This window comes from Tursiops truncatus, chromosome 10, assembly GCF_011762595.2.
Source record: "Tursiops truncatus isolate mTurTru1 chromosome 10, mTurTru1.mat.Y, whole genome shotgun sequence".
NCBI lineage: Eukaryota > Metazoa > Chordata > Mammalia > Artiodactyla > Delphinidae > Tursiops > Tursiops truncatus.
In genome coordinates this window covers 14,991,848-15,012,394 of record NC_047043.1, presented here as the reverse complement: position 1 = coordinate 15,012,394, position 20,547 = coordinate 14,991,848, and the positions used below count along the sequence as shown (strand labels likewise).

At 40.2% G+C, this 20,547-nt stretch overlaps 1 long non-coding RNA gene across 1 annotated transcript in view; it reads left to right on the top strand.

Annotated features, from left to right (window-relative positions):
* The first annotated feature begins 5,660 nt into the window (after nucleotides 1–5,660).
* The window catches only part of LOC141279691 (uncharacterized), a 109,886-nt gene continuing 94,999 nt past the window's right edge, over nucleotides 5,661–20,547 (top strand). Inside the window, exons 1-4 of the long non-coding RNA XR_012334357.1 lie at nucleotides 5,661–5,787; nucleotides 7,177–7,370; nucleotides 10,222–10,346; nucleotides 12,472–12,621. This is a non-coding gene — a long non-coding RNA (uncharacterized lncRNA). The remainder of the gene's footprint in view (nucleotides 5,788–7,176; nucleotides 7,371–10,221; nucleotides 10,347–12,471; nucleotides 12,622–20,547) is intronic.

The window sequence follows — 20,547 nt, the reverse complement described above, 5'->3', positions numbered from 1 at the left end:
GGATGGGTTGGAAAGTGAGTGGCCTGCCACTAATGAAAACTTCTGCCTTGGTAGCCTAGGATGATAGGAGTTTATGATGATAGATGTCTACCACAAACTCTGTGGGGTTAACTTAATATCCTCCCACAAATTATGTGGTTATTCCATCTTATCTAACTATGCAGCTCATTGCTAGACTCTCTCAAAAAATACAGGGAGAGAAAAGATAACTAAACCTTTGTGATCATTGGAAATATAATTCAAAGTATGTATCAAAAATTGCATTATTATAGCATAAAGATTAGGTAGAATCATGTCAGAAGTAGCCCATGAATTGCAAAAGAATTGCAAAAGAAGAAGACCTCTTCCTCACTCCCTTTGGATATATGTTTATTTTGCAATTAACAATGGGCTAGGGTACCTTTCGAAAATCCTGTCCTGTGACTTCAGAATTTAATCTCACAATGGACTTATTTTTATATACATTCTTACAGCTTATATTCCATTGAGCTGTCAGAATGAATCTTTTAAAAGGGTGAGTCAGATCTTGATGATCATGACATCTCAACACTTGAGTGACTTCCCATCATATTTAGAATAAAATCCAAAGTTGAAGGCTTACAAGGCCCTACTTAACCTGGTCCTTGGCTATCGCACAGATTTGAACTTCCAGCTGCCTCCCACGCATTCTGCTGCAGCTACTCTGACCTCCCAGGTGAGGAATTAAGGACTTAAACTAATGGATATGGAAAGAAGTAGATGGTTTTGAGATATATTTTGGATGCAGAGTAGACCGGTCTTGCTATTAGATTAAATACGAGAGTGGAAGCAAAAGAGGAATACAGAATTATTTTAAGTCATAATGGACACAGTAAATGTTAGCTCTTAACTCTGAGTATTATCAAATATTAATAATAACTGGATAAATGGTAACTCATGAAAATGTGGCAGTGATAATCTTGCTTTAGCTTGCATGTTAGCTGCCCATATCGGGGTCAAAATTTGGTGTTCTCGTCTTCACCTGCGAGTCAGCAGTTCCCCAGGTTTCATGGAGAACAGGACTGCTGCTCTTTGGAGGGGCCGTCACTATTCAAGTACATGATTTACTTTACACTTTCAAGACTTCTTGAAGTTGATTCGAGGCCATGGCCAAAGGAGTCTCTTATTCATTTAAAAATGAGTAACAAATTCCTCTCTTGGAGGAATTTGGGAATCTTCATTGTAACGAGACCCACATCCTTACAGATTCTAAGCCTAAAGATAACTGCTTTAATAGATTTCTTTGGAACTGTGTACCTGGTTGGGTGTAGTAAAAGTTGAACCTGAGTTACCTCCACTCCACCTTAACAGAGAAACTAAGCATCTCTCAAATGCCGAAGATAAAAAATATTTAACTGAGAGGCCTGTGGGTGATGAATGAGATTGAGTTCCCTGTGGGAAATGGGTCATTTTTCAGACCTTGCAGGAAGTGTGTACATCGGCACCTATAAGTCTTTTGATTCATGGGGAGAAGACTATTCAGACCCAGACAGCTGGTGTATTCAGATGCTGCTGCTTCAGGGGGATAAACTAGTCTCCCAGAAACTGTGCGGCAGGCCGCTCTCCATCTCCCTCTGGAATATGAATACTGTCTTACTTTTATTTGTTCTATCTTTGTGACAGGCTTTCTCAGGGATACGGCGGAATGCCAGGTAGTGAAAAGGGGAAGATAAAAAAGCAAGCATTCCCATCTAGTCTTCTTTCTTTCCCAAACCTCATTAAGGCTGAAAATAATTCCAGGATTCCTTTTTTCATCATTTTCAAAACCAAAAAAAAAAAAAAATGTGTTGTAATCTCCAATTTTCAATACAAGACAAACCTCTAGCTGCTTTAAAGCCCCTCTCCTGAGGGCGGGCACTGGCCATCCCCAGTTCAGTCCCCACCTAGGGAATCTGTCACATTCACAAATTTAAATTCAATTTACCACATTCTTATGAAAGGGGACTGAATTTCTAAGCCCGATGATGGGAGTGACATTGAATACAAGATTGTGTAGCACTTTAGAGAACTTTCCTTTTATTAGCAGCTCCATAATCACATTAACTTGAACTGAAAATTTGGACTAATTCTTTCCCTAGAGGCCCAAGCGGTAATAATTGTAGAAATCTGTGAAAAAGGATAAATACAATTCAATAATTATATTGATAAATAAAATGAAAATCAACTAATTGTGTCATTCACTCAGATGCTCGCCTCGGCTGTTGGCGGCTTTATGCTCCACTGGCTGCTAAACTTTTCTGTCACACTTCAATAAATTTAATTGTGCAGAATAAATGAGCTAATTTTTGAAGTCACAGGCTCTGTTCACAAGATAAGGGTAGTGATTTATTGACCTCTTCTAGCTCTGTAAGAGCGTCACCCTCCTTTTCTACTGACAACTGGGCATCAGCCGTTCCCTCCCTTGGTGTGGTTCCCCTCACAGCTCATGCTAAGATCTATCCCAGTCTTCCCTCTCATATTCTTTCTTGAAATCACTGAGTGCCTATCTGAACAGTCTGGAAGGTTGCAGGAGAAAATTCTGTGGTTTCTGTCGTGGCTCTCCACAGGGTGATGGGTTCTTTTCCATTTCTGCAGCTGTCTGAATCCACTATTCAGTTTGTTCAACTGAAGCCCCAGGTTGTGGGTTGTGAACTTAACACCTTCCAATGCCCCAAGGGAAAACCCAGTGTCTCTGTAGGTGTGACCTTGTTAATGGAGACAATAGTTTATCTCTTTGGACTTAAAAGAGTTTCTTGTGACAGGCACACTGATGTCACACCAGATCAAAACTCCTGATAAAACACAGTTTTAAAAAAGGGACCCACTACCTGAATGTTGGGTTGAGATAGGACAACTTAAATGTAACCCTTCAAAATTCCAAGAATTATTTGAATAAGCAAAATAGAATCTGTAACATAGAGAATATGCCTTAAACCACATGCCTTAGGGTCTGCAGTGGCTTTTTCATATATTTTCTCCTGCATTATGTCCAGTTTACTTTAACGACTGATTATTTCCCATATTAGCCCCGGATTTTTAATACACACCAAAGAACTTGTATTATTTATGCTTTGTCGCGGTGTCCAGCTTCTAGTGCAATGCCTGGAATTAGTAGGTGTTCAATAAAATAATTGTTGAATGAACGCATTAATTGATTAATAAATGAATCACATTGATACAAAGCTGTCAGATTAAAAGGAATATATGTGTATATATTTTAGCTTGTTATGGGACAATCTGGAAAGCATGCAGTTTTAGACAAGAATTGTGGCATATTGATCTCTAGGTAGTGAAGCCAAATTCGAATTTATAAGAATTCCCTAAAGGGAGAGTAGAAAAATAACTGTTGTTTTATAGAGCAAGTTTTGTCAGTCATCACTAGGCATCTAAATAAATGGTGCAGACAAAGAAAATATGGCCCAAGCCACAATGCAGCCATCTATCTACTGGAGGGGTCCCAAGGACAGAGCTCAGAGAGGGATGTAAACCCTTGGCTCAGGGTGGGCTCTGTGTCTGCCTCTCCTTGAATCAAGAACAGTGATGGGATTATCAGTATTGAAATTTGGGGTTCCTAATAGTACAGCTTCAATCCTGTGATAAGGAAAGTTCAGAGTTACAAATTTAGTGCTGGGCAAAAAAACTAGTGAAATATGAATGTGAGTGTATAAATTAGCTTGCTCTCTTGAACACAAAGAAGAAAAATGGATTCTTTTTTAAACTTTCTTCTAACTATCCTTTTATTTTTCAACCTCGTCTCCTCCAAATCAGCTCCTAGCGGTCTGAGTACTCGGCTTGGGAAAGGGGAGAGCTGGCTGTATTGCTTTTTTTTTTTTAACATCTTTATTGGAGTATAATTGCTTTACAGTAGTGTACTAGTTTCTGCTTTATAACAGAGTGAAACAGCTATACATATACATATATCCTCCTATCCCCTGCCTCTTGCATGTCCCTCCCACCCTCCCTATCCCACCCCTCTAAGTGGTGAAGACACCCTGATGGCACTGTCCTGTGCTCAGCAGTACCTCTAGGAAAGAGTCTCCAGGTGTTTGCCTGCAGGAAGTCATGAAGTCAGTGCAAATCGGGACAAGTTCCCCACTGGCAGGACAGAACTTTCATACACTGGGTGCTTTCCCTGTCATTGTTACCATCTTTGCTGCAATAACCATCATTTATCGCTAATGGCACTTGAAGAAATAGCCTTTGACTAGGGATTAGATTTTAGTTACCTAGTGTATCAGCCAAGGACAGAGGTGGTCCCTCATCGTATCGACGATGCCCAATTTGCCTCACGTGAAAATATCCACCTTAAACTAGAACTGGAAGAAAAACTAGGTCTTTTGTACACTGCTTTCCTCATTCCTGCCAAAGTGTTTATTGAATCCCTAACTAAAACCACTTGTGCTCTTGAACTCTCCTCCTGGAGACAAAAAAAATCGTGATTATTGTTTCTTTCTCAGAGGGATGCAAAGAGGGATCACCACAGGAAATCCAGAGAGGCTTGAGAGGACTAGCTTGCATTGAGATAGAAGCCAGAAGCCCACTTAGCCAATGGCCTCCCCGGGACCTGGCACCGAGGCGGGCAGAAGACAGTCAATGCCACAGAGCCCCCATGTGAAGAGGAGAATTTGGCATCTGTGCTTCTAAACCCTGAGTCCCTCAGCCCCAAGTACTTGGGAATTCTGTGAATCGTTGCCTGTGGCAGTGACACTGATTTGTATCTGGGTATGAACTTAAATGAAAACATGAACTCATTACATGAGGAAGGAAACACTGCCAGATTTAACAGGATGAAATTCCAGCAGGCTGTCAGGTTTCATGGGGCTGTAGTGAAATACCTCATAGAAAGGTTTCCAGTTCATAAAACGCTTTCAAAACGTGCTCAGCTCTTTTAAGTTGAGGGGACATTATCATTTCTATCTATAGCATTTCTCTGCAAATTGAACTCAAATATCCTTTGGGCTGACTACACAGAGAACAGAAGAAAGACGTGGAAGAAACTTGGACTCGAGATTGCCTTCCTGAAAAGGTTTCCTTCAGGCGGAATTATGTGAGAAGAAATGACATCAGAAACCAATGTGTCAGTATACTTCTGCCAGCTCCATACGGTCCAGCTTGTTTTCACAGGTACTTCATTAATTCAACAAATATTTAGTGAGTTCCTATCACGCGTGGGTACTGTTCCAGGCGTTGGACGTATGGTGGTCAGTTAGAGAAATCTACCCTCACAATGCCTACATTCCAGAAGGAGAAGTAAACAACAAATAAATGATCAGGAAACATATTGTAAAATGTCAGGTAGTGATCATTGTTATTAAGAAAATGGGATCGAGGGTGTGGGATCAAGGAGAGTGTGTTTTGCAAAGGCCACCCTGAGGTGTGACATTTGAACAGAAGCTTAAACGAAGTGACCTATTGAATCCAGGAAACTAATTTTATAGATTTTTGAAAGGGGTGAGCTAGCATAAGGTAGTAAAAGGGTTAGGAAGTTATTTTGATTCAGAGATGCCCAGTTTAAATAACCACAGGCCTGACCCTCTTCTCTCTTTCAGTGGGAATTTGGATAGAGCCTTGAATGTTTTCTTGGGGATTTTCTGGTGTGTGTGGCATAGTAACCAGTGTGTTCTGCTGTCTTCTGTCTTGACCTCTTTTTACTTCCTAGAAAGAAGCAAAAGCTGTGGGAATGGGCATGAAAAAATACAAAAGGACTTATATCTTTCAGCCTGGGCAGAAGTTGACAGAGAAAAGGAGGTGAGAGAAAAACAAGATATGAGAAAAAAAGGCAAAATCCAAGTGAGTTCTCTTTTTGGTGTTCTATCTATCTTTCTGTATAGCTTTCTCACCAGCCTTGTTAAAAAGTAAATATCTCTGCAAATTTCATTTCATTTTCCTTCAGCGGATACAATAAGGCTTATTAAAATGTCTTTCCCTTCTGCAAGGTGCAAACTCCACATTAGATTTGAAAGCTCTCACATAATTCAGATGGCAAAGGAGGTTTTAACTTGGCTGACATCAACATGTAAACTAAGAATCCTTCACACGTGGAACACGTGCTTCGAATGAAATTGAGTATAAGAATGTTTGCCAAACCTGACTGCAAATGGTTTATTTAGAAGTATAGAATGTGAAAAATATAAATTGATTTTCAAAGATAGTTCCATGATGATCATTGACTTTTACTCCTAAATTACTGATTTGTTTAAATAGCAAGATGATGCTACATGTTTAAAAGTTTCTGTACCTTGGAAGTATTTATTGTCTAAACTAAAGCTTATTCTCATTTCTAAGAAGAAAATTAGGAGATTGTGCTTGCATGTGTATGCATGTGCAGTAATCTGTTTTTAGTGATATACTACTGCATGGGGCTAGGTCTAGGGGTCGGGATGTCTAGAAAACATCTCATCTGAACGTCAAGGTTGAGAATATAATATTTAGGTAACTAGTTTCAGTCCAGGTGCTCTTCTGCCTGTGGTAAACCTTGCAGGTGAGCTCACTTACCTACGTTCTCAGTTCTAGGGAAGGAAAGTCAACAGGGATATAGAGCCGGATGGTAAATGGCAAAATGGGAGGCATGGTGATAATACTCTGAGTTAAGAGCACCACTTTTGTTGTCTGACATACTTGGGTTTTAGGCTTGGTTCTTCTAGGTCCAAATGTAACTCTGGGCAAGTTGCTCAAATTCTCTAAACCTCAGCTTCCCCTTCCGTAAAATCCTTCCAAATATTTTATAATAAATATTTAAAGAACTTCTACAATTTATGAAATTTACTTCATGAGCAGTCACTATGGTCTATGGTTATGATCAAATGTGCTCTCAGCAACACTGAATAGAAGCTCTTGGATAACCATGACTATTACTTTGGAGTTGCCTAAACTGCCCTTTCTCTTGAGACTATCATTAATGCTTTCCATGAACCAGGAGTCATCTGTAATATCTGACAGAGATCTTATTTTCTGTTACTCATCAAAACAGTGATACCCTCATGTATACATTTCAAAGTCAGAAGGAAAGTAACTAGGGAATTGAATATAATGATAGCGTTCCCTCTTAGAATTATACCAAATCCAATTTAATGGATTGAATTTTGCTTTTTAAATTAAAAAAGTAAAAAAATCTATGTTCTGGGTTGGCTAATAGGACACTGGTTAAAGCAAATAATGATTATTTGTTTTCTGATGTAGGAATGATTTGCACTGGACTGAGAAGAGCGTGAGATGAAACCCCAAATTCTTAACTGGTTGAGTTCTAGAAAGAGCGATGGTAGTAATTTGGGGGAACTGGTGGTGCCGAGTTCACTTGATTCTACTTTGAAAACTCTCATTAATTGTGCATGGCTGTGCACATACACACACCACAGAAACAAAATTCCTGGAATGTGAGTGAAATTTGTGTCAGAATTTCTATCTTTGGATGTATAGAGAATTTAAGTGCTATTTAAATGGAAGAATCCTGTTGTAGTAATAAAGAGAAGAATCCAATGGTAGTAATGTTGGTTAGTGTTGAGAAGAAGAATAAAGGAGAGATAAAATATTTTAAGTACAATTATAATCTTTTTATTCAAGAAATTATAATCTTTTAACCTCTAATATGTTAATAATACCTCACTTTTTTCCTCAGTGGATTCAGACAGTGCAGTTCTATTTCTATCTCTAAGGAAAGGCCTATAAGTACATCAAACCAACACAATGACTTATTGAGTGCCTACTATATGGCTCTGAGAGACAGAGACTGTCTGAGAGACAGAGACTCTGAGAGACAGACTCTGAGAGGCACTTTAACCTATATTGTTTAATCCTTTCAACAAGCAGCAGTGTAGTATTATTATCTTTTTTTAATAGAAAGATAACAGAGACCTCAAATGCTTAAGTAGCCAGACAAGATCATATAAGACAAAAATCCTGCATAGGAAACCAGGTTTTCTGATTCCAAGTTTAATATTTAACATTGCCTTCTACATAAAATTGTTAGACATAATTTAATAATCATGTGTAAGGTATTCTCCATTGCTCCTTTAGAGTAATACTGCCAAAGAGCTCAAATGCAATTAATGAGGTAAACCTTTAAGCTTTATTTGGTCCATCTTCAAGACTTTTGCTCAGTAAATTTTTGTTGAATAAATAAATACTAGAAAAGTAATTGCTTAATGAATTATTTCTTGAGCATCTATGACTGAGTGCCATCATCTCCAAAATTTGGGTCTCTAGTAAACTTAAGTGGTGGGGGGGGGTAAGAGCTTAGAATTGGCACCCCAGCAGTCTCTCCACCCACCTACCCACACCATGTCCAAATCTTTCCACCAGTTGCCTACTAATTCTAAAAACAGAACTGGCTACATAATTTGCAAGTTCAGTGCAAAATGACAACGTAGGGTCCCTTGTCCAAAAAGTATCAAGAATTTCAAGACAGCAACAGTAGAAAGTTAAACAAAGCCCAGGACCTTTTTGAGCTTGGGGCCCTGTGTGAGTGAACAGATTGTATGCCCAGAAAGCCATTTAGGTCTAAAGAGATTGGATGTTCACTTTAGTACCCTGAAAATGTACCTCAAAGAAGTAGACTGTGATGAAGTTTATTGGTACAGCAGCATCAAAATAAAAACTGGAAGAGAGTATACAAAGTGGATTAGGGGTACATGTAAACCAACCTCAAGTTTGGAATCAGATTCATCTGTTAATATCACCTCCTCTTAGGGAAGAACGAAAGGAGCGTGGAAGAAAGACTTCCTCTTCTACGCACAGGCTCTGAGAGTAATATAGACAGTGCTTCTAGAAATGTCTTCCTGAACAGATTACTCTATTTGGAGGATATTTATCCCCTTACCACCTCTCCTTTCCCCAGAGACATGGCATTGTGCCCTAGTTTTAGTGTCTACAACTTAGATCGAGGGATTTTATGGTAACGACTCTTGTATCATCTCTTTAATTGAAAATCCTCTAGGCTAGGAGGGTGGGAACCGTGCCTGTCTTATACACTGTCATATCCTCAGCACCCAGTACATGCCCGCCACATAATAGGTGCTCAATAAATACTTGTTGAATGATTGAAAGGCGGTTGTAGGGGAAGTAGTAAGACTGACATTTAAAATAATTATAGGAGTGAATACCACGGTAGAAGGATTATTTCTATTCCCCAAACTCTGCAAGACACCAAGTATAAAAAGTCGGGTTTTTTAAATTATTATTATAAATCTAGTGACATCAATACTAGCTCTATCTCTGCATCCACATATTTTATGCATTGGCTTGTTTTCATGTTTCTTTTCCCAAGGGAATTGCTTCAGCAATAACTAAAGTCAATGAAGAAAGTGAGGGACTTGCAAAAGTTTCCCAGCTGATTCTGCCAACTGAAATGCCTTTATTGTGCTGTTTTGGTAAACAGAATGAGTCTCAAAACTGAAATCAGGTCAATGTAAGTTTGTGCACATGCATGTATTCACACACACTCACACGCTCTCATCAGTAAATTATTTGAAAAATAAATGAAAATGAAATCGGGGTCAAATTTGGAACATGAAACAGATAGCATGCTCTTTGTGCTACCAGAGTATATCTGAAAAGGAAGCAGGCAAGTCCAGCAAAACTTAGAGACCTCAAAAAGCCACCAATATACACAGAAGACTGAAGTTGGTTTTTTTCTTTTCTTCCCCTCACATTAAGTCCAATAGCAACTAATCCTGGGGAACTAAAAATATTCGAGGTGTACAGTGACTCCCTTCTTTGGCTCTTTCTATAATGTATACAAATCTGACTGATAAAAGGCTCAATTCACTCAGCAGAGAACTGGCTTCTGTCTGATGGAATTTCACTGTGGAGTTTTCACAAGGAGAGAGGTTGGAGCCTTTATATCTCCCATCCTTCTCTATGGGAGACAGAGCCTTATGCATCTGAGTGATAGCAGTAAGCAGTCTGGGACACGTTGGTCGCTGTGTCTGCAGGCATCTGACAAGAGGAGGATATGATTGCAGCAGTGTGTTTGGGAAGTCTGGCTTTCTCCCTCAAAGCCCTCTTTATTCTACGGTTACCTGGCATTGCATAAGAGCCAAGCAGGCAAATTAAATTCCTTCTATTCAGCCTTGAGGAGAGGTGAAAAAACTCCTCTCCGAGCTGGCGATATTTGTCACTTTGCTCTGTCCTTCCCCATGGCGGGGTGTTGGGCATCCAATAGACAGGCTGGTCAAGAGTGATGTTTTTCATTTTTATTTATATATTGGTTCTTTTTAACTCTTTCAGGATTGTCCAAATCAATTTGAGGCCCTGTGTCTGTGTAAACTAATTTCCGTGGCTACTCCTCCATAAATGACTTTGCTATACTCTTCCTCCAAAAGGACTTGGATCTAGGATGGCCATAGCATCAGGTATATCTCAGAGTGTTTTACACTTATTTCTCACTTTTTATATTTAAATTTGGAGTTATTCAAATAATTGTCTTGTTATCTTTGAAACCATTAACCTTGTAACCACTGTACATTTTCTGTGTGCCCGTCATATTGGTCAGTATCATTGCGTTGTGTTTTGACTTGTTCTTACAATGGCCAGGTTGAGATACAAATTTGTCCAAGTGAAATTATGTTCACCAAAAGAAGAAGGACTTTTAAATTAGTCCAGGTCATTGGTTGGTTTGCAGTTTTTGATGGGCACTGTAATTTCTCAGGTGAGGAAGCTATAGATTATCTAGCATCTGTAAATAAATTCAAATTTCTGTCCAAGGAAATTAGAGTCTTGGGCTAGGAGAGAACTTCTAGGGAAATGTTATGATCTTTAAGAAATCATGGAGCAGGGGAGAGTAGACTAGAGTCAGGCAAATACAATTCTCTTTAAGAGAGAAAGTAAGGAAGAGAAAGGAGGGAGAGAAAAAGAAAGAGGATGAGAGAAAAAGAGAGAGAGTAAAAAAAAAGGAAAGAGGGGAGGAAGGGAAGGAGGGATGTAGTAGGGAAGGAAGGAAGGAAGGGTGGGAAGGAGGGAAGGAGGAAAGAAGAGGGGAAGGAGGGAGAGATGGAAGGAGGAAGGAAGGAAGGGAGGTTGATTCTACAGGACAAAAACTATGAGTTTGACATTGGTCCAAGAAAGAATTCTAGATCGGATTAATAAAGTGATGCTTTGCAAGTACTTAAAACACTTAAGTTAGAAGAGTGTATCTGGGCTTCAGCAAAACGTATGACGTTTTCTTTTTATATGTTTATCATCATACAGTTAGGTAGAGTAGTAATTGATGGAACAAGAAATACACAGTGAATGCTTGCTGTGTACCCAGGCTCTGGTGGGATGAGAGAGAGAGACCCATGGTCTCTCTCCTTGGCCCTGTTCTGTTCCATGTCTTAGCAATCAATGAATTTGATGAGAATAGAAAGGCGTGGAAGAGCACCGATTCTGGAGCCAGATGTCTGGTTTTGAATACTGTCTCTGTCACTTACTAGCTCTGTGACCTTAGGAGTTTACTTAATCTTTTTGTACCTCAATTTCTTCATCTGTAAAATGAGAATAATCATAATATCCATTTCATAATTTTATTGTGAATATTAAGTGAGTTTAAAATGCTTAAAACAATGACTGGCATAAAAGAAGCACTGTTAGCTAATATCAATAATAATGATACATAGATGATATGCTTATTAAATTCATAGAAGAACAGAAGTTGGGAGAAATGATGATACTGTGAGATATAAACTGATATAGTAGATTGAAAGTAACAAGATGAACTTTAACACAGAGAAACAAGAGGTCCCATATTTGAATCCTCAAAAGCAAAATGGATTATAGCTGACCTCCAGCTCAAAATGAGCCATGTATTCATTGGTCCTTAAGCGCCAACCACCTGCCAGGCACAATGTAAAGTGCTATTCAAGAGAGAGACCCAGAGCTAGAGTGAGATTCAATTTGAGTTTGCATCAGTGGGATCAATGGGAGTGTATTCTCCAAACCAAGTAATGTGCTGCCCTTGTCAACCACAGCTTGAGCACTGGATTCAATTCTGGCTTCCACATTCTAAGAGAGACACTGACAAATTGCCAAATATTCACAGAATACCTATCAGGGTGGCAAGGGGATTTGTAACAAAGCGTGAAGGAATCAGGGATGCGTGGACTAGAAAGAATAGGGGTGGGATGGCTAACGATAAGTTCACTGGAACGGTCCAAGTTTATGGCTGTTGTTCCCGCATAATCGCAAGTTGTGTTGAATTTCACTCTCAAAATTGCCCCAGTTTGGACAACTAAAATATGATCTCTCTAATGATGGCTTTTAAGAGCTATCTGAAAGAGGATGAATTAGACTTGTTACTCAACCAAGTCTCATGTTTGTGTGTGACAGCAAGGTAACTTGAAATATCAGTATCTTAAGCAAACAGGAGGGTTTAAGGGCTCACGTAACTAAATTGTGGGAAAGGCAGAAGCAGGGCTAGCCAGAGAGGGCCCTGGAACCAAGGTGTTCTCTTTCTCTGTCTCCTTCTCGCCGCTCTTACTCTGATCCCTGCTTTTGGAACAGACTTCATATTCTCCTACTGCTGCCGGGTGATCTGAACTCCCATCCATCAAGCTTAGAAAACCAGAGAGAAAAGGAGCTTCTTCACTGTCGACTCAACCAGAAAAATACTTGGAAAAGACTCTACCCCAGTGTGCTTGGGTCATGGACAAGGTGAGGGGTGAGGTGCGGCGGGGTGTGTGTGTGGGAGGGAGGATTCAGGTCAGATTAAAATAACAACTGCTGTAAACTTCTATCAGCCAGTGAAAGGCACAAGGAGACCGACTCCAGCTCAGGTTGATGATAGGGGCAGCCTCCTGAAAGTGACTTTCTGATGATTGGAAGTGTTTAATTAGCAGGTGGGTGACACGTGTCGAAAGCGTTCACGTGTCGGGTTAAGAATTTTTTTTTTTTTTTTGCGGTACGCGGGCCTCACTGTTGTGGCCTCTCCCATTGCGGAGCACAGGCTCCGGACGCGCAGGCTCAGCGGCCATGGCTCATGGGTCCAGCCCCTCCGTGGCATGTGGGATCTTCTCGGACTGGGGCACGAACCCGCGTCCCCTGCATCGGCAGGCGGACTCTCAACCACTGCACCACCAGGGAAGCCCTAATAATAAGAGGTTGGTGCCTCTTTTTTTGCGGGGGGGGGGGGGGTAGTTAGAATTTGACTAGAAGATCTTTAAGTTTTCATACAGTACCAAGATGCTTTACTTCTATAAATTTTCCTTATGTTTTTTTTTGCATAATTAATTTCAAAGAATCCAGTTCCAAGTATAAGAAATGAAATAATCACCACTCTTAAAAACTGCATTGAATCTCAAGGGACCTGAGGATTACAGCAAAACTATGAGAATTGACCCAATAAAGCAACATAATAAATTTAAACCATATTCTCTAGGGCCCCTTTGTATTCTGCAATTTTGGGATTCCATAAAACCAGCTTCTGTGATGCTGAACATAGCTAAAATTATTTAAAAGTCACATTGAGTACAAGACGAAAGGAAAGCTTTCTGAACTGGCAACAGTGAGAGCTGTAGTCATGAAATCAAAATGTTAAGTGAGGGTTTGACAAGATCTTGCTCCAAATTTTGTTCAGTCTCTTCTCGATGATGACAGAGCAGGGAGATGCTATAGTAATATATGCTGATATATATTTGGTGGGAGCATATTCTCCAAACCAAGGAATCTGCTGACCAGTCAACTCATGTTGAGTACTGCATTTTCTCTCTCTCTGTGTGTGTGTATGATTCTCTCTCTTTTTATGTGTTTTATGTGACATGGGAGTCTTCATAAGGAAATGAAGACCTGAAAAAACAGACCTTATATTTTATGCTAGGTTTGATGAAGAGTGGACATTCATGAGGAATATGATAGGACAAAGGGTATAAGCGCAGTAAACTGGGGGAAACTTAGCAAGATTTTTTTGTTTGGCTTCTACTTGGTGTCCCTTTGACTTCAGAGATAAGGATCTTTCTTTCCTCCAGGTATAGAGAAGGCACCTCTCACATGAGGGTTTTATGATCTGTTTCAGAGGAGAAGGGCAGAGTGACCTTCCTGCTTCTGCCATTTTCTCAGAAGTCCTTTAGCTTAAAATATTCAATATGCCAAGGTTCCATGTTTCGGGGTAGTGTGTCCTGAGCACGAACATTCCTCCATCTGAAACTTCCCTAAGAAGTTTCACAGTCCAGAAACTGAGTTAGTAAATTGTCTCATAATCAGTTGAACTAATCTCTTAGGGCTGGGCATTTCCATGGAAACAAAAGAAAAACAAAGGTTAATGGCTAGAACAAACTACTATAAATTCAGCTTTTGAGTCCTGAGGGCATTTCTAGATGTTAGGCTCAAAGTATGTCTTCAGGAGTGAGGGCAAGCAGTGGCAATCTTACAGATTTTCCTGGTTTGGAGTTTGAATGTCTCTGGGAATGTTGTTGATTATTCTGGTAAACTTTCTGAGTGGCCCACACAACAACAGCTGTAAAAATTGTCCAAACATGAGCTGTTGTGATTTCTCTGAAGTTTATATCAAGTTGTCCAACTTCAGCTTGCAGGGCTGCAGGAAAAAGGGCAGTTTTAATTTTTAGTGATTTCAACTCAGAAGGGTGAGAGAAAAATTGGAAATAATAGTTTTGGAGAGAGGTAGCTAGATATTGGAAGAAACTAGAATTCAGGATCCATGCTAGTGTACAAGTAGGTAACAAGACCTGAAAGACCATGAATAGGACTAGAATTTAATACCCACAAGAGTGTGCTATAGTTTTCCATCAAAATATAATTTTTTTTGTCTAGTCACCTCCATTTCTATCAAAGATAATTGAAGTAACACTAATTTCTTTGCAGTATAAGCCAAGCGTTATGAAACTTGGCCTGATTATTTACATAATCAGAATCGTGAAATCTGCTTTGCTGGAACTTTTCATAAAGAATCTCAGTTTGGACTTTGGAAAGCCTCTAGAGACTGGGAAGCTAAGCTAAGAACTCACCATCAGACTTTGCCTGTATTACCTATGGATTTGGGTAAATTCCTCTCTTCTCAAGGTCCCCAAAATATCCTTACATTGTGAGCCCTACCAGGAAGTGACCTTCCTTACTTACCTGGTAAGGCTGGAATCCCTTACCAGGGATTGGTACCTGGAAAAGTATGAGAAATTTCTTCAAGGGGCTTTATTGGCTCAAAAAAGTCAACCCGAGTTCCTAAATATCCAAATTCCCAAATATGACATTCCAGTCAAAGCCTTGGTAAAATAACCAGTGTTTCCTTTGTATTCTGTTACCAGGACAATAGATTCTTATTGAGCGTATGCAAATAACTATACTGCCATAAAAATAAGAATATACGGTAAGAGTTTTTGAATTCTGGAGGGATCAAATAGGGAGAAAAAGCAATTGTTTCATTTTTGTTCACAAAGGCATACTTTATCAAATTGCTCTAAGTTGCACGTAGCTTAAGAGAAAAAAGATTTCCTTAAATGTGGAAAACAATCCATTAAGGAACCAGTCATGTTTCACACAAAGTCATTTAAAAATTAGTCATCTTCATTAATTCATTCAGTTCCATGTAATTAATCCTTATTCTGCTTGATCTTGAATTAGCAGTTTTATGAATCCATCCGTTTTTTCATTAATTCTGGAATCTCTTGCTCAGTCCAGTGGAAGGGTCTCAATGTTATTCAGGTGACGCCATCGTGGAGCATTCTCACCTGTAGCTGATTGTAAATGCTTTCCAGGAAGAATCAGAGTAAACCAGTAACTGCCTGTGAATGGTTAAAGATGGCCATGGTTAAAGATCTGATGAAAGTTCATTTGATAAGGAAATTCAGGTATTTCTGTGACTACAACATTCTAACATGGTAACCAGATGATGAGGGTATTGACAAATTTCTACGAACTTTATACAATTTCCAGAATAGTCATACACATATGACCTAAGAAAGTTTACCATCACTTCTTATTTGACAATGCTTCCCATGTAATTTAACATCCCCAATAAACCTAGTTAGCTTTTTTTTTTTTTTTTCGGTACGCGGGCCTGTCCCAGCTGTGGCCTCTCCCGTTGCGGAGCACAGGCTCCGGACGCGCAGGCTCAGCAGCCATGGCTCACGGGCCCAGCCGTTCCGCAGCATGTGGGATCTTCCCGGACCGGGGCACGAACCCTTGTCCCCTGCATTGGCAGGCGGACTCTCAACCACTGCGCCACCAGGGAAGCCTCCAAACCTAATTAGTTTTACACCTCTTTTTCACAAGGTAAGAGACAAATTCTTTGAGATTTTCCAGGGGCCCTCTGGGAAATCTCAAAGTCAGGCGCGGTCAGAAAGACTTCATTTAGAATTTAATTTGGGGAAGTTGTCAAAAATGCCAAAAAGTATGGAAATGGGCTTCCCTGGTGGCGCAGTGGTTGAGAGTCCGCCTACCGATTCAGGGGACGCGGGTTCGTGCCGCGGAGCAGGTGGGCCCGTGAGCCATGGCCACTGCGCCTGCGCATCCGGAGCCTGTGCTCCGCAACGGGAGAGATAAAAGGCAGGAAGAGGAGCTTCCTGTCAGGAAGAGGGGCTTCAAGATGGCGGAATAGTAAGACGCGGAGGTCACTTTCCTCCCCACCGATACATCAGAAATACATCTACACGTGGAACAACTCCTACAGAACACCTACTGAACGCTGGCAGAAGACTTCAGACCTCCCAAAAGGTAAGAAACTCCCCAGTACCTGGGTAGGGCACAAGAAAAACAGAGACAAAAGAATAGGGACGGGACCTGCACCAGTGGGAGGGAGCCGTGAAGGAGGAAAGCTTTCCACACACTAGGAAGCCCCTTCGCGGGCGGAGACTGCGGGTGGCGGAGGGGGGAAGCTTTGGAGCAGCGGAGGAGAGCGCAGCCACAGGGGTGCGGAGGACAAAGCGGAGAGATTCCCGCACGGAGGATCGGTGCCGACCAGCACTCACCAGCTCGAGGGGCTTGTCTGCTCACCCGCCGGGGCGGGCGGGGGCTGGGAGCTGAGGCTCGGGCTTTGGTCTGAACCGGAATCGCGGCGTGAACACAGCCTGAAGGGGTTAGTGCACCGCGGCTAGCCGGGAGTCCGGGAAAACTCTGGAGCTGCCGAAGAGGAAAGGGACTTTTTCTTCCCTCTTTGTTTCCTGGTGCACGAGGAGAGGGGATTAAGAGCGCTGCTTAAAGGAACTCCAGAGACGGGCGCGAGCCACGGCTATCAGCGCGGACCCCAGAGATGGGCATGAGACGCTAAGGCCGCTGCTGCCGCCACCAAGAAGCCTGTGGGCGAGCACAGGTCACTCTCCACACCTCCCCTCCCGGGAGCCTGTGCAGCCCGCCACTGCCAGGGTGCCGGGATCCAGGGACAGCTTTCCCGGGAGAAAACATAGCGCCTCAGGCTGGTGCAACGTCCCACCGGCCTCTGCCGCCGCAGGCCCGCCCCGCACTCCGTGCCCCTCCCTCCTCCCGGCCGGAGTGAGCCAGAGCCCCCGAGTCAGCGGCTCCTTTAACCCCGTCCTGTCTGAGCGAAGAACAGACGCCCTCAGGCGACCTACACGCAGAGGCGGGGCCAGATCCAAAGCAGAACCCCGGGAGCTGTGCGAACAAAGAAGAGAAAGGGAAATCTCTCCCAGCAGCCTCAGGAGCAGCGGATTAAAGCTCCACAATCAACTTGATGTACCTGCATCTGTGGAATACCTGAATAGACAACGAATCATCCCAAATTGAGGAGGTGGACTTTGGGAACAACGATAAATATATATTTTTCCCTTTCCTCTTTTTGTGAGTGTGTATGCATATGCTTCTGTGTGTGATTTTGTCTGTATAGTTTTGCTTTTACCATTTGTCATAGGGTTCTGTCTCTCTGGTTTTTATTTATTTTTTTCTTTAGTATAGTTTTTAGCAGTTGATATCATTGGTGGATTTGTTTTCTGGTTTGGTTGTTTTCTTTTATTAAAAATTTTTTTTAATAATTATTTTTTATTTTCATTATTTTATCTTCTTTCTTTCTTTCTTTCTTTTTTTAATCCCTTTTATTCTGAGCCATGTGGATGACAGGCTCTTGCTGCTCTAGCCCGGCGTCAGGGCTGTGCCACTGAGGTGGGAGAGCCAAGTTCAGGACACTGGTCCACAAGAGACCTCCCAGCTCCACGTAATATCAAACAGCAGAGATCTCCCAGAGATCTCCATTTCAACACCATGACCCAGCTTCACTCAACGACCAGCGAGCTACAGTGCTGGACATAAGGCAAATACTAACAGCAATAAAATGGGAAATTGAAAGTAACACAATCATAGTAGGGGACTTTAACACCCCACTTTCATCAATGGACAGATCATCCAAAATGAAAATAAACAAGGAAACACAAGCTTTAAATGATACATTAAACAAGATGGACTTAATTGATATTTATAGGACATTCCATCCCAAAACAACAGAATACACTTTCTTCTCAAGTGCTCATGGAACATTCTCCAGGAGAGATCATATCTTGGGTCACAAATCAAGCCTTGGTAAATTTAAGAAAATTGAAATCACATCAAGTATCTTTTCTGACCACAACGCTATGAGACTAGATATCAATTACAGGAAAAAATCTGTAAAAAATACAAATACATGGAGGCTAAACAATACACTACTTAATAACCAAGAAATCACTGAAGGAATTAAGGAGGAAATCAAAAAATACCTAGAAACAAATGACAATGAAAACACGATGACCCAAAACCTATGGGATGCAGCAAAAGCAATTCTAAGAGGGAAGTTTATAGCAAAACAATCCTACCTTAAGAAACAGGAAACATCTCAAACAACCTAACCTTGCACCTAAAGCAGTGTTAGAGAAAGAAGAACAAGAAAACCCCAAAGTTAGCAGAAGGAAAGAAATCATAAAGATCAGATCAGAAATAAATAAAAAAGAAATGAAGGGAACGATAGCAAAGATCAATAAAACTAAAAGCTGGTACTTTGAGAAGATAAAATTGATAAACCATTAGCCAGACTCATCAAGTCAGAAAGAGAAAAACAAATACCTTATGCTAACACATATAAATGGAATCTAAAAAAAAAAAAAAAATGGTCATGAAGAACCTAGGGGCAAGACAGGAATAAAGACACAGACCTACTAGAGAATGGACTTGAGGATACAGGGAGGGCGAAGGCTAATCTGGGACAAAGTGAGAGAGTGGCATGGACATATATACGCTACCAAACGCAAAATAGATAGCTAGTGGGAAGCAGCCACATAGCACAGGGAGATCAGCTCGGTACTTTGTGACCACCTAGAGGGGTGGGATAGGGAGGGTGAGAGGGAGGGATACGCAAGAGGGAAGAGATATGGGGACATATGTATATGTATAACTGATTCACTTTGTTATAAAGCAGAAACTAACACACCAGTGTAAAGCAATTATACACAATAAAGATGTTAAAAAGAAAAGAAAAAGTATGGACATTTGACTAAATAGAATCACAGATTATTATAAAACAATACTTAATTACCTATTTAACCAAAGTGACAATAAAAGACTTTAAAAGATAAATATAGAAGGTTACATGATTTTTAAAAACAAAAATCCCTTAGCTCTTTAATGTTGAGAAGATTTGGTTTTCTCAAGTAATCAAAGGCCTGATAAAGACAATATGAAGAGCAGCAAATTATCTTAAGACAAGAAACATTGGTTTCCCACACAAATTACTTAAAAGGTAAAGACCCCCCTGCCCCCTACTTTTTAAAATAGTTTCTCATCAAGAGCAGACCAATAACCTAAAAAAAGTTGGTTGTTTTAGCCGAAGAGAAAGCCAAATTCTAGTTTTGTACCAATGTATTTTTGATATTTAGGTTCATTTTTAAAAAACCTATAAATAAATCTGTTTAATCTTAGCTTACTCACAAATAAAATTTCTTTTCCACAACTGTCTATATGTTTTTAATCTATCCAGTTTTTGTCATATACGTTTTCTCCTCATTCTGCAACAATCAATCCTTCTACTTTAGGACAAAATTATTCTCTTTCCTTTAAATATGTCTTTAATAACTTTCCTTAGCAAAAATACATCTTCCTTTCCTACATGGGCCATTTTTTTATCCTTATTATTTGTCATAGTTTTATTTATATGTATGGATTAGAGTTTTTTAACCATCAATAATCTTTCTTCTCAGTGAAAACTAAGAAGTAAGCAATTGGGAACTGTCTTCCACATACTGTAATTCTGTAGTAAATTGGAAATACATCCTTTCATAATTTCTAGAGGCATATGTATTTTCATAGTACAATTTCTCATGTTCATTACTGACCCAATATATTTACGTTCTCTATACCACATAAAAACAAGATGCCAAAAGTAGATAAATAAACTTTTGTTCAGCTCTTCATGTTTTATCTCATTTGGAAATAATCTATACATTTAATGAATATTCATCATTTTACTTTGTATAGCTTTAAGGTTTTAAGTTATCAGAAAGATTTTTGAAATTATTTTTAAGTAAATGTACTATAAAACATAATTATTGTTGAAAAGTTCACTTATAAACTTTTCTCCCACAGACGTCTATTTAATGCACATGTTCTTAATGTTCTTAACTATACTAGAATTGCTGATGAAAATTTCATGAGACA